Raw genomic sequence first — 12,588 nt, 5'->3', positions numbered from 1 at the left:
CAGTCAGTTTCTCGTTAAACGTCAGAATCGGTTAAACGGATTGTAGGCGACGCGATTAAACCTTATTTGTTAAAAAATAAAAATAGGATGAAAAACGTACTTCATGTCAAATTTGGAATATATTTAAAAAATAGGCAAAAGACGTTCAAATTTTGTTTACTTCTTCTCTTACGAACGGCCGCTGACAATGGTAGCTCTGTTATAATATTTTCAGGAAACATCATGAAATACGTTTTAACGCCTTTACTAAATTACTGAGACTTTCACTATCCTCTACAAAGTTGGTCTTCGAACCGGACCTGTAAAGAAAGGTACCTATCTAATGTTCCGTACTCCCCCACCAACGATGGTGAACACACGCAGCACAACAAGAAGGCTGGCGCAGGAGGAGGAACAGCGAACTGGAGAGACCTCAGTAAACAAAGGTGAGCAAAAGGAACAGGCACCAGCTGTGGAGCTTGATGGTGAGCTACATATTAGCAAAAAGCCTTTTCACAATGACGCGCCGAGTATCGGTAGGACGAAAAGGTCAAGCTCAGCTTCCATCATAGCAAGAAAAAGGCATCTAGAGCTGGCGGCGGCGGAAGAGAAAGCACGAATCCAGATGCAACTGATAGACAAAAACTACAAGCAGATATGGCCGCACTTGATGAGGAATACAGTTCTCACGCGGAAGAGAATGAGGTACGTAGCACGAACAGTGACGTAGAGAAATGGTTGGAGCGCAGCCACGACGAAAGGTTAGCACAGACCGTCCGGCAAGATGTTTCGGATTTGGGCGAGCTGTGCCCGCCCGCCGCTGCAGGCGGTGGCACTGAAAGTATAACCGTTCAGATGTTAGCTAGCGCACTGAAGGATATGGCAGCCATCTCTAAAAGCCACGCACCAAATTCAAGGTTGCTTAGTCGTATCAGCACACAAAAGGACTTACCAGTATTTGCAGGCGATCCGCTTGAGTGGCTACAATTTAAACAGGCCTACAACGAGTCCACCGAAGTATGTAATTTCACTCCTAGAGAGAACCTGTGGAGGCTGCGTAGCTGCTTACGTGGACCAGCGAAGGAAGCTGTGATAGCGCTGTTGATTGGCGCCACAACTCCCGACACAGTAATGAATGCACTTGAACTACAGTTTGGAAACTCTGATGTAATTATTTCTAGAATAGTTCAAGATATCCAAAAGTTACCTATCATGTCACAGGAATATCATAAAGATATAGTTAAGTTCTCGGTCAAGGTTCAGAACTTTGTAGCAGCAGTTATTTCTATTGGCGAAGATGAGTACCTAAAAAACATGAACATCATGTCGGCTGTGTTATCCAAATTTCCAACAGTTTTGCTTTCAAAATGGACGGACTACAGTTATCCTCTTATAACCGCAGGATCTAAGGCAAAATTAATCATACTTTCGGACTTTTTAAGAGAGGAAGCCGTAAAAACCACGAAGACAGCAATCAACATTAATTATTGTACTAAGCCAGAATATTCTACTCATAAACGTAAGTACGCCGAAAATAATACTTATAAATCTCATAGTGTACTGCTACAGAGTGATTCTGACACGAACGATTCGAAATGTCGATTTTGCCGGAACTCAACAAAACACAATTTGCCGGACTGCAAAATGTTTCAAAAAGCACTACGTAAAGACCGGTGGTTTCACGTCAAGAGGTACGGTATCTGTTTTCGATGTTTAGTAGAAAAGCACAGCGATAGCCATTCCAACAGGTGCTCTAGTACTTGTGATATAAAAAGCTGCGGATTGGGTCATCACCGATTGTTACACTACGAGTTTAAACGACAACCCGAACCCGGGAACGAACCCGAAAAGGCTGAAAACCAAACGCAGACGGAAACGCAACAGGTAACGCATGTCAAAGACGATAACAGGCAAGTTCTATTAAAAACAATAACAGTCCAAATACACGGACCACACGGAATAGAGACAGCCTCGGCGCTTTTGGACGACGGATCGACTGTGACGCTAATTTGTGCGGACCTTGCTGAGCGGCTCGGTCTATGTGGATATAAAAAAAAGATTCGCATGTGTGGAGCATGGAATAACCACACGTTTGAATGCGATAGCGAGATTGTAAACTTGACAATATCTAACAAAGATGGACAGCTATTTACGTTTGAAGCAAATAGTGTTAAAAACCTAAACTTACCTGCGCAAGATACCTCGTATTTATGTACGGAACCATACAAGCATATTTCTGAAATAGAAAGTCAAATTAGTCTACAATATTCTAAGCCACAGATGTTGATAGGGCAGGATAACTACCATTTGTTATTACCACTGCAAGTACTTGAAGGTAAACCAGGGGAACCGTATGCTACACTCACCCCCCTTGGATGGTGTCTTCATGGTAGTACCAGAGCGCAAGTTTCTACTAGTTTATGGCACTCCACCCTGCTCGTCAGCTCGAACTGCTGTGACCTAGATACCGAAAGTGAGTACTTACTGCGAGAGATGCATGAGGAAGTTCGACGTTCTTTCACTGTAGAGTCCCCAGGTGTTACTGCTGCACCACGAGAGAATGCTGATGACCTACAGGCTAGTACTTATCTAGAAAAGACAAGCAGCTCAATAGATGGAAAGTGGTATGTTGGGCTGCCGTGGAAGGATAACGACGCGAAGTTGCCTAACTCGTTTCCTTCGGTAATGGCAAGACTGAAAGGAATAAAAAGAAAAATGAAGAATGATGTAAGTTTTGTTACACGCTATAAAGAAAGAATAGATCATTTATTTCAAAATGATTTCGTTAAAGAGATATCAAATATATCATTGAGTTTAAAGATCTGGTACTTACCGTTTAGTTCTCAATTTATAAAAAACAAGAACGCACAGAGATATGAGACATCAAAGCCAGCTGCCGTACGAGCGATTTGTAAACAGCACTACACGGATGATTATATCGACAGCGTTGACGACATAGAAACTGCAAGTGAATTAATAAAAGATATTAAGTTTATTCACAGGCAAGGTGGTTTCGAGATAAGAAACCGGACTAGCAATCAGAAAGAGGTCTTGGGGTACATCCCAACCGAAGTCTTAGGTCCGACAGCCGTAAGTTTAAATACTGAACAAAGCTCGGAACGTACTTTAGGACAAATATGGTTGTCTAAAGAAGACGTCTTTAGTTTCGACGTTTCGACATTCAAACGCATTCCCGCCAACAAAGTTTCCGGCGAGAAGATGTCTACGAAACGACAAATGTTACGAGTAATAATGTCAATATTCAATGTGTTTGGATTTCTGTCACTGTTTACTATTAAAGGAAAATTAATATTTTTTCAAGACATATGGAAAACCGGCTTAGACTGGGACGAATCGTTTACAGGTGAACTTTATGCCAAGTGGGCTGAATGGCTGAAGTTACTGAAGAAAATGATATTTAAACAGCATACGATCAAATCAAAAAGAAAATACTTTTGGAACGGTTCGATGACTGTACTACACTGGATGAAAGATAATGCACGAAATTATCAAACATTCATAGCGCATCGACTTGGGGAAACTTATGAATTACTTACCTCTCCGAGTGAATGGCGTTACGTATCAACTACCAGAATGAAACAGTCTATTGAATTGGACAGTCAACATTAAATAGCCAGGCCTATTGTTAAGTATGCACTGCTAAAGAAAATATAGCCCTCACTGGGGCGGGGCCTGGAAATGTTTATTCAGAAGCTTCAAGACTGTACTGAGCGAACGCGCACCGACAGAAGAGGTGTTGATCACTTTGATGGCAGAGCTGGAACAGATTGTTAACAGCCGTCCCCTCACTTATGTAACTGTGGAGCCTTCAACCACAGAAGCTATCACTACTAATCACTCTCTTCTAGGTACTTCCTCAAACCTTCCTGTACTCGGGGTGTTTGACAACTCCGACCTTTTCCTGAGGAAGCAGTGGCGCATTTCGTAGCTCCTGACTGATCAATTCTGGCACCTCTGGCTGAAGGAAGTCCTAGCAGCGATCATCGACTCTAACATGCCCAGAGGAGCGTGGTCCCGAGGCGTCATCGAAGCGGTACTGCCAGGCGAGGACGGGCGAGTGCGAGTCGTGAACGTGAGGACGACGTCTGGACGACTCCTGAGGCGATCTATGGCACGCGTCGCATTTTTACCTATTGTTAATGAGTGCTGAGCCAGCACTGGGGCGGGCGTGTAGGCGACGCGATTAAACCTTATTTGTTAAAAAATAAAAATAGGATGAAAAACGTACTTCATGTCAAATTTGGAATATATTTAAAAAATAGGCAAAAGACGTTCAAATTTTGTTTACTTCTTCTCTTACGAACGGCCGCTGACAATGGTAGCTCTGTTATAATATTTTCAGGAAACATCATGAAATACGTTTTAACGCCTTTACTAAATTACTGAGACTTTCACTATCCTCTACACGGATAGACCGTGAAAAGCTAGCAGACAGACAGACATACACTTTTACATCTTTGATAATATTATTAGCATAGAAGTAAGGATTGATCACCTTACAACATAAAATAAATAAAACAGTCTGTTATTGTACGAAAACAAATTATGTTTTCACTAGAATAGTTATTTTATCATCAAAAAAAGTACATATTTTGGGCGTTTAAAATATTCACTTGCGGAACCCCAAAAATGGCAACATCACGACGCTTCTGCGCGTTTACGACCTTCAATGTGAGTGGAGCTTTATTAGATTACTTTGCTCTGAATGCTCGGCCGGTTATAAAATAGAGTTATTGTTTGTTTTAATTTAGAAAGGGTTAAAGATTATTATAATACCCTAAGGTGAGCGGTACTGGTATTTTTGAAGTATTTCAGGTTAAATTTTAATAGAGTCTAGCTCCGAAACACGAACCTTATTACTCAACATCACACTATCACACTAATATTATAAAGGAGAAAGTTTGTATGTGTGTGTGTGTGTGTATGTTTGTTACTCCTTCACGCAAAAACTACTGGACGGATTGGGCTGAAATTTAGAATGTAGATAGATTATACCCTGGATTAGCACATAGGCTACTTTTTATCCCGGAAAATCAAAGAGTTCCCACGGGAATTTAAAAAAAAACCTACATCCACGCGAACGAAGTCGCGAGTATCAGCTAGTAATATTTAAGTATCAAGCTAAGTTAGACAGCGAAATCATACATACAATATCTATATTAATCTCTCGTTTATGAGTTTCAGGAGTCCTGTATTCTAATGGAATATCACAAACGGTAACTTTAAATTAATACATGTGTAAATATTAATGATAATTATTAATATTAATTATTAATATTTCACGTATAAAAATAAGATTTAAAAATGTTAATTACTTATACCTATGTCTCGAATTCTCTACCTACTCTATCTACAATTATGTACCTACTTAGAACAAGTGTAAATTAAAAATTTTCAACACCCCCGACAAATCATTTTCAAATAAATAATTATGTAGGCAACGTCCATCTTGACAGCTTGACATTTGTCAATTGACATAATATTATGAACCTAACGGTTATGTAACCTTCTTTTCTACAAGAAAACTAGAAAAGAGCTGATAACTCTTAAACGGCTGAACCAATTTTTTTGGATGATAGCTAAGAACACTCTCGATCAAGCCACCTTTCAAACAAAAAAAAACTAAATTAAAATCGGTTCATTCGTTTAGGCGCTACGATGCCACAGACAGATACACAGATACACAGATACACAGATACACAGATACACAGACACACAGATACACAGATACACACGTCAAACTTATAACACCCCTCTTTTTGGGTCGGGGGTTAAAAATAGATTAGAAAAATACTTCTTTTATGTTACATTGCGATTAATAGATATAGGCATGAAATTCTTCACGAATCAAACGTGATATAAGTAGGTTTTATTGGTCGACATTTCCTGAAACCTGTTTGAGTTTTGAAATAATATCACCATCTCAAACCATTGCTCAGGTTCTGCTCTCAGAATGGCCAAGTGCGAATTTGTGAAAACATTAGGGAGAATTTTCGGGCATGTCGGTTAAATCGGTTGATATTTCCTGAAACCTGTGAACCTGTGTGTTTGTGTGTGTGTGTGTGTGTTTGCGTGCGTGTGTGTGTGATATGTGAACGCCCACAGGTTTCAGGATGTAAATATCTTAAACTAAAGATTTAAAAAAAACATATTACTGGTACAATTATTTTGAGAAAGCGTCAAGTAAAATTAAAGACACGAAAAGAGAACTTGTATGAAAATAGCTTTCTATGTTCGGTACGTTGAAACGTTGGTCGCGACATACAGGTTGGGAGGCAGTGACCTAATTTAAGAACGCCAAGTGAAGTTGACTTAAGTGCACACAACAACTCGGGCGGTGAATGCAGCGCGTTAAATATTAATATGTTCAAATTATGCGCGCAGCGTCGTCTTAATGGCGTGGGTACATGCTTTGATGGGTAGTTAAACTGTTTGAAAAACTGATATATAATACCACAGTATATATAAGAGATACAGTAGTCTGACGCCTTTGATCACGTGACAAATGATCTCGAAGACTGTTCAACATAGGGCACTAACTACGAACTTAGGTCAGTTTTGTTCTCCTTAGTTTGGCATAACTATTTGGCACTAAGCTAGGGAGCCTGTGAATTGTCAATTTTTCTTTTACAAGGAACCAAAGGCTTAATTTGCTAAATCGGTTAAACCAGACAAATCTGTGTGGTGCAACATGCAGCATGCGATATGCACCACCCGCCCCCCCACTGCTAGACATGTATGAAAATCCAGCCACCAAGCAAACAATACGCACCACCACCACGCAGCACCACACTTTGTCTGGTTTAACGGATTATAGCAAATTAAGCTTTTGGTTCCTTGTAAGTATATCATGGACTTCAACAAAGTGACGCCTGCTTGTATACAAAAATTTTCTTTTCTTACCCATAGCCTAATATTTGACACTAGATGATGCCCGCGACTCCGTCCGCGTGGATTTAGGTTTATTTAAAAACCCTGTGGGAACTCTTTGCTTTTCCGGGATAAAAGTTGCCGAAGTTAATTTTCGGGACGTAAGCTACCTCTGTACCAAATTTCATATAAATCGGTTTAATGGATAGATTATTAAGAGTCTCGTAGGAACTCTTTCATTTTCCAGGATAAAAAGTAGCCTATGTCCGTCCCCGGGATGTAAAATAACTCTGTACCAAATTTCATTAAAATCGGTTCAGCGTTTGAGCCGTAAAAACGTAGCAGACAGAGAGACAGACAGACACACATTTGCATTTGTAATATTAGTATGGATATCGTCGATTCAGAATCAAACTGAGAGCTTCCTCACTCTATTTCACTTTGTATATGCGTTATATGCCTATAGTTACGATAGCCTAAAACGACTAATAGAGCTGGTAACAATTTTGAACTAAATCGGCAACTGAATGAGGAATCGAAGCGTGAAAGTTTTTAATTTGAGCAATGGCTGTAGCCTAGCAATGCATCAATTAAAAGTTTTGTGCGTGATTAAAAGCAGCGCCTAAATGCCTGGAAAATTCGTTACTCTCTGAATGTGTCGAAACAAACTTTGGAGTAACTCTCTGTACCCCTAGTATTCCAATGTTTGATATCAATGCAGCAATGAATCAATGAATGGGTGATATTTTTTGTACCTACTAGGTCACAAAAATCAGTACAGGGACCAAAAAATAAAAAGTATAACAAAGTAGGTAGATACCTTCAAAGTAGGTAGCTATAATGCGGTGGCCTTTTCGCTACCTAGCGATCATAACACATAATATGAATACAAACGGACCGACAGACAGACAATAAAGTGATCCTGGGTTTCGTTTTTCCTTTTGAGGTACGGAACCCTAAAAATGTCACCAAATACCAAAGGAATAATACTTACACATAAAAACCAGTTGGCTGTCAAAACAGGGTACGAATAATAAGCAAGCTCGGTCCCACTGAGGGAAATAAATGCTACGTCGAAGAAAAACGACAAAATAATTAAAGGCTCCCCTTGAAAATCACCCCGTTTGTTCAAATCTCTATGGGACCGACAGGGTAACTGACCGGTTTAAACTGACAGTTGGTAGCTAAAGGGTTTACCACACTAAACGCGGGTTGCTAACCTGCTAGGTTTTATCTCTATCATAACTCAAAATTTGAAAAACGCCCGACACAAAAATCTCTATAAGAAAACTAGAAAAGAGCTGTTAACTTTCAAACGGCTGAACCGATTTTCTTCGATTATTTATAGCTAAGAACACTCTCGATCACCTTTCAAACAAAAAAAAACTAAATTAACATCGGTCCATTCGTTTAGGAGCTACGATGCCACAGACAGATACACAGATACACACGTCAAACTTGTAACACCCCTCTTTTTGGGTCGGGGGTTAATAATTCTACGAAATGGCTGTGGTTTTCTCGGTCGCAATGCACAGAAAGTTATGTTTTAAGACGTTTTTTGTCTCTCTCAGCCTATTTCCTTTAACAAACACGGACGGACATTTTGTCAGCATCGCAACTAACCCGCGTTAAGTGTGGCGATAGCTTTACATGTACAGTCAAAAAAGGAAATAGAAAAAATGAAAATGGCCCGCAATTCACTGGTCTGACCGCAGCTGTTACTAATTGCTCAAGTAATTTTGTGGCTAATTGTACCCTTTGTCTGCCCACGGTAACAGAGATTACCATTAATTATTTTATTTTTACTAATTTAGTGTTCCGTATCTTCAGAGCAAGAAAGGAACCCTTATAGGATCATTTCGGTGACTTCTGTCTGTCTGTCGTGTCTGCTATAAGACCTACCTACCTGCCAAATTTCATGATTCTATGTCAACGGGAAGTACCCTATCGGTTTTCTTGACAGACACGATGCGAACGGACGGACAGACAGACAGACATCAAAGTGATGCTATAAGGGTTCCGTTTTTCCTTTTGAGGTACGGAACCCTAAAAAATACTATTTGTTGTACGATGGTACGGAATCCTACGTAAATAATGTGTCCGACGTAAAGCAATACGCACCACGCGGTCTGTTTCAGCGGATTATAGCAAATTAAGCTTTTGGTTCCTAGTCTTGTTCTTGTAAATTTTAATTTGTTAACTTGTAGTACTTTATTTAAATTTTATTCATGAAATCAAGCAGTCCTATTCTAAAATAGCATCATAAAGGACTGCTGGCCAACGCAGATTTCCATAGAGACTATAGCCAGAGTTAGTAGCCTTTTAAGTTTTTATGACTGCACCACATAAAAAGACTTTTTTGAGCCTTAAACTACGAGCAAATGCTTTTTAGCTATTGAAAGCTTGGTGTATTAAAACTTTTTTAGAATATATGAGGAGCCGGTGAAATAGACGTTGTAATTACACTTCTGAGCAATTTTCAGGGTTCCGTACCTCAAAATGAAAAAAGCAACCCTTATAGGATCACTTCGTTATCTGTCTGTCTATCGTGTCTGTCAAGAAAACTATAAGTAAATTCCCGTTGACCTAGAATCATGAAAGTAAGTTAAAAGCCTCGGATATATTCAAAGTTAAAGAAACAAATGCCAACCGTAACCCGCAAAGACGTCTGCTCCCAATAGACCCAGTTGCAAATTTGCCAGAACAATAGAGTGGAATAAAAATTTAAATTTCTTCCCCCTCAGTGCACGACTTGCTACGCGTAAAAGATATCGGACCAGTCAGTTTGGCGGCTCTCCAGGAGGCAATCTTGTTTGACGTTTTATAGCCCACTGCAGGGCTATGACTTTGTAGCTTAGACGACAGCTTTCTCCAATTTTATTTATTTAACTAAACAAAAAGAGAGATGTTATAAGTTTAGCGGCTTTGTCTGTTTGTCTGTGCAACCAGACGCCACATCAAGGGTCACTTTGCTCGAATGACGTTCCTTTACAACTGCATAGTTCATTCATATAGTTCATTATTTTCCGTCTCACTAACGCGATAGACACTCTTCTCGAAATTCCACCTATATACGGATGTACCAATTAGAGTAAGCTTTTATTCTTTAAGCGTATTTAACTTAGGGCAAACCCGCCTGCAAAATATCCCCGCGCGTTTTTTTCCGCAGAATTCTGTGACAAGGAAATTGTGAAAAAATACAGACGAAGGCTTCAGCCTTCGTCTGTATTTTTTCGTGCGTGCGGCTCCATATTATTTACATATTATGTCACAGAATTAAGCGATAGAATCTCACGGTGAAAATTTGCAGTGCGGCTTTACCCTTATTTTGATTTCAAACTATGGAATATAATATAATATATAAATATCGCTCACCCTACTTTTAAATGTCACAGTTCATACTTAGATGTAATATTATATTACATCTAAGTGTGAACAGTGACATTTATAATTCACAAATGTCACAGTTTTAAATGTCACAGTTCACACTTAGATGTAATATAATATTACATCTAAGTGTGAACAGTGACATTTAAAATTAGGGTGAGCGATATTTATATATTATATTATATTTCCGTAGTTTGAAGGCAACTTTAGGCCCTCACAAACGTGTATGGTTCAAATTAAAACCTTCCTTTTTCGAAGTCGTTGTAGGTATATATAAATTACAGCTATTTTACTCGTAACCACTGCCGACGGCCGTTCTTAGTGCAATGTCTTGTAAGTCTGCCAGGACAACGGAGTGGCATAAAAATTTAAATTTCTTTCTAGAGCTGCTATTGATATAAGAAATACCAAAGATGCATCGTTTCTTAAGGCTGCTTAACGCCAGACTAACTCGGTGTGACAGTGGAGTTTCAATGAGTGAGAGATCAGTGAAGAGTTGCAATGCACGATTGCAAAGTCGTTACTTTGCGATTGTGTATCATGGAATCTACATCTCCTGAGGAAGCCGGAGTGAAACGTACGTTGAGTGTGATCTGGAAGATTGGTGTGGTGTTGTGTATTGATGGTATATATTGCTTTTTGGGTTGGTTTTTCTGCTTCTACAAAGTGGGAAAGCAGTTGGTACATTATATCGCATACTGCATGCACCATACAGATTAATTGTTAATTTTAGTGGATTTCAGGAGTCCAGCTTGTCATTCCTTGTATACCATGGAATTCCGCAAAGTATTGCCTGCTTCCATCCAACATCTTTCTAAGTCCTTGAGTTCTAAACTTACTGTATTAAACTTCTAAAGACCAATTAGCATCTCAAAGAGTGTTAAGAAAATATTTTTCACGGTAATAATATGAACCCCGCTATTTCACCTGCGTGGATTCAGTTTTTTTTAATCATGTGGAAACTTTGTTTTTCCGGGATGATAATAGTCTATGGCCTTTTTCAGGATGCTAGCTATTCCAAATGTAATGTTCGATAAGAAAAAAGGCCATGAAAAGCTAACAGATAGACAGTTAGACAAACACACTTTTACATTTATATATATAATATTAGCATACTGTGGAAGTATGGATTGACTGTGTAGCTATCTATGGTTTATTGTATAGCAACGTCCAGTGTACTAGACTCATCGTAAGAGATACCCGGTCAGCCGCCCGCGCCGGTTGGCGGTTCTCCAGAAGGCAGTATTGTTCCACTTTTTATGTAAAGCAATATCACTGCTTACTTGTAAAGGTTTGCGTTCACTTTAGAGAAAAAGCGATGAAGCGAATTCGTCTTTGTAAATTTAGGTTTTAAGAAATTCCGTGCGGATTTTTTGATTTTCCAGGATAGCGGTCGATCTATCTCCTTTGATTTTCCGGGATCAAAAGTTGTCTATGTCCTTCTCCAGGATGCAAGCTATCAGGTACCTACATGTTACGTGCAACTTTGTCCATATGGATTTAGGGATTTTAAAATTTTCGTGGGAAATCTTTGATTTTCCGGGACCAAAGTATCAAGACCTTCCCCGAGATCCAAGCTATCTCTGTGCTTACTAAATTTCGTCAAAATTAGTTAAACAGATGGGCAGATAAAAGAATAGACAGATAGACACGCTTTCGCATTTATAATATAAATTATGGGGTTTAGATATGGATATTAGTATAGACAGAGTTCGTGAGTATTTTTAATGGATAATGTAAAAATCAAATAATTTTGAAATAATTTTAGCAAACTTTTTCATCAATACGTACAGACTATTATTGTACACAAGTATTATTATAACTCTTTGAGTGAGAGGTATATTTGCGCTGCTTAGACACACTTAGATTCAAGAAGTTATGTATTAAGGTGACAACCTTTAGTCGATGTAAGTATTTTATTCTTCAGATTGAGTTTTCGGCAACGTTGACATATTATTATCATCGGCACAGCTGCTGTTTCGCGTCCTGTTTCACAATATTTTGATTTTCATTCTATACTGGGTCAAATTCATATGAACCTACCTATCAAGGTACATACAATGTAATGTACAAGATATACAATGTAAGTAAGAAACTAAATTAATAACTCAAAATTTAAAAAACCCTCGACACAAAAACATCTATAAGAAAACTAGAACAGAGCTGATAACTTATAAACGGCTGAACCGATTTTATTCGATTATAGCTAAGAACACTCTCGATCAAGCAAAAAACCTTTCAAAGAAAAAAAACTAAATTAAAATCGGTTCATTCGTTTAGAATCTACGACGCCACAGACAGATACACACGTCAAACTTATAACACCCCTCT

At 38.9% G+C, this 12,588-nt stretch overlaps 1 pseudogene; it reads left to right on the top strand.

The window, feature by feature from the left end:
• Positions 1-322: 322 nt before the first annotated feature.
• Positions 323-3,664, top strand: LOC123864574 (annotated as a pseudogene).
• The last annotated feature ends 8,924 nt before the right edge of the window (positions 3,665-12,588 follow it).

Source organism: Maniola jurtina, chromosome 4, assembly GCF_905333055.1.
Source record: "Maniola jurtina chromosome 4, ilManJurt1.1, whole genome shotgun sequence".
Taxonomy (NCBI): Eukaryota; Metazoa; Arthropoda; class Insecta; order Lepidoptera; family Nymphalidae; genus Maniola; species Maniola jurtina.
Note: the sequence above shows the minus strand (reverse complement) of the source record. Positions and strands in the feature narration are given on the sequence as shown.